Here is a 2,316-nt window from a genome sequence, read left to right on the forward strand (position 1 = left end):
ATCTCATAATTATGACTTTTCATGGGGATTTTATTTTTTTCAAGTGGCGGAAATGGGCTTCCATAAAAAGTGTGTTTCTGAGGTAAAATATTAACTACAATGATATGATGTATTTTTTGGATACTGTCTTGAGTTCAAATGTCTAGGAATCCAAACTAGTATTATTAGAATCACTGTTTTGTAAGCTACAAATATAACTAGCTAAATATGGGTCAAGCCAGAGCCATATAATAGAAGAGTTACGACAACGGAAGTCCAAAAACGGTTATCGTCACGTGGTTCATGTAGACGAGGATCGTTCCCCGGAAGTTCATGGCGGGCAATGTGAATGCATTGATAACAGGAGATAGAACTACGATTTTTGGTAATTATTAGTGAATAAAGGTTTTGATTGGCAATATTTATACAACAAATCGATATGTGTATGTATTTACATCAATATGTTTTAAAAAATAAAATAGAATTTGCTAATATTAAGTGATAATATTAGGATTAGTGTGAACAACTAGTTTACATGTTACTAACAGTGCCTTGGTTAAAGAGCCTGTTGCTGTTTATTTATAGCTTTGAATTCTTTCAAACCAATATTATCTTCTTAAACTTGTATGGTAGTCAGGAGCATCACTTTCTAATGTTTATTGATACATTTAGAGGGAGGGGATCTAAAGTAATGCTTTAAAATTCAGATTGGATTCATTTCTACCATTTTCTTAAATTCATGGTAGTTTCAGTAATCCTCTGGTAATTGAGGACACAGGTTATCTAAATGACTAATGTCATCTTTATGGCTTTCAGAAAGGACAGGAGACCGACAGGTGACTATCAAAGGACTAGCAGCAGCAGCAGCAGCAGCATGATGATGATGATGATGATGTTAAATGTGTTGTTTTAGGAACATCCATTGCAAATACATGGAATTCAATAAACATTGAATAGCATATCATGCCGTTTGTCGGTGCATTTTCCTCCGTGTTGTCCTGGTTTGCTGTGCTGCCTCCTAGTCGCCACCATGGTTTGCTGTGCTGCCTGGGGATGCTCCAATCGCTCAGAGAAAGGAGTACGAATGTACGACTTCCCCACTGACACAGAGCGGAGGAAGCAGGAGCAATTTCACGACCAACAGCAAAAAAATATGTGATTTATATACAAACACTGCATTTGCACTTTTTCACAAAACGAAAACCACACCATTGGGAAAGCTTAATGTTTTGTTTAATACAAAAAAAACAGGGAAAGGCTTGAAAAACACAGAGTTGAGACTCAGGGTGCAGGGTGAGGGTCTCAGTGCAGGTATTCAGGCTCCATTGAATCCCCCTCTGGTTCTTGTGCTGAAAGAGGGAGTAACAGACGGGAGAAAGGGTTATACACACCTATATAGCACACCTATTGGATGGGAAATTGCCTTGGGCAGATAAGGTGTGGTCTCTGTTCCCAACTGAAGTTATGGAACTTTATTATTTGTGAGTTTAACAAAGTATGACAAATGGCATCAGTAACAGATGTGATATGAATTTCTATAAAGTTGTCTCACATTCTTGGTCATATTTTATATACAGTATGTAATGAGTATAACATGTCCAGTAAGTATAAAGTGTTTCCTAATACTGTGTATTCAACCACTATGGAATATGTATGTGGGCAGACAAAACTGAGTTGTTCTGTGTGTGAAGTAACCTCAAGTCACTCGTTTGTCAAGACAAAAAAGGGCAAGACTAGGCTGAGAGCAGAGGCTATACCCACCATCTTCGTGCATCGCCCTGTGGTCAAAAAGAGAAGGGCCCCTGCACCACAATTCACCCCGGGACCTGTATCTACAAAGCCCATAGCTCATGATCACAGCGATAGTGTGAAAGGTGACACAGGTATAATAAGTATGAACTCTTAGTAACAAAAGTAATATTTATTATTTGTAAGTGGTATAATATTTTAAATGTTCAAACATTTACAGTGCCATGTCTTCTACTTACATTAGTCTCAAAGATTGAAGGAAGAAGGGAAGGGATCACTGCCCTCCACCTGCCAGCACCCAGCCAGAGGAGCGCAAACAACAAAAACAAGCAAGGTGTCCCGTCATAATAATAATAATAATGGGTTCCATTTATAAAGCACTTCATATTTGAATTCAAATCCTGAAGTGCTATGTGCTAGTGCTAGTGTCATGTACCTGGAAGTTTGGGTTGGCAAAATGGAGTAAGAGAGGGACTTGAAAAACCTTGGTGGCTCTCTACTCATGTTGTTACAGTTGTCTTGGTTACAGCTCTCAAGTTTTTTTTTGTGCCATTTCCACATCTTTAGAAAATATGAAAAAATTGAAGT

At 38.1% G+C, this 2,316-nt stretch overlaps 1 long non-coding RNA gene across 1 annotated transcript; it reads right to left on the reverse strand.

The window, feature by feature from the left end:
• Positions 1-1,195: 1,195 nt before the first annotated feature.
• Positions 1,196-2,066, reverse strand: LOC139434601 (uncharacterized). The gene is made up of 2 exons (XR_011643926.1): positions 1,968-2,066; positions 1,196-1,328 (listed from the first exon to the last, which is right to left on the reverse strand). It is a non-coding gene; the product is annotated as an uncharacterized lncRNA (long non-coding RNA).
• Between the last annotated feature and the right edge of the window lie 250 nt (positions 2,067-2,316).

This window comes from Pseudochaenichthys georgianus, chromosome 10, assembly GCF_902827115.2.
Source record: "Pseudochaenichthys georgianus chromosome 10, fPseGeo1.2, whole genome shotgun sequence".
NCBI lineage: Eukaryota > Metazoa > Chordata > Actinopteri > Perciformes > Channichthyidae > Pseudochaenichthys > Pseudochaenichthys georgianus.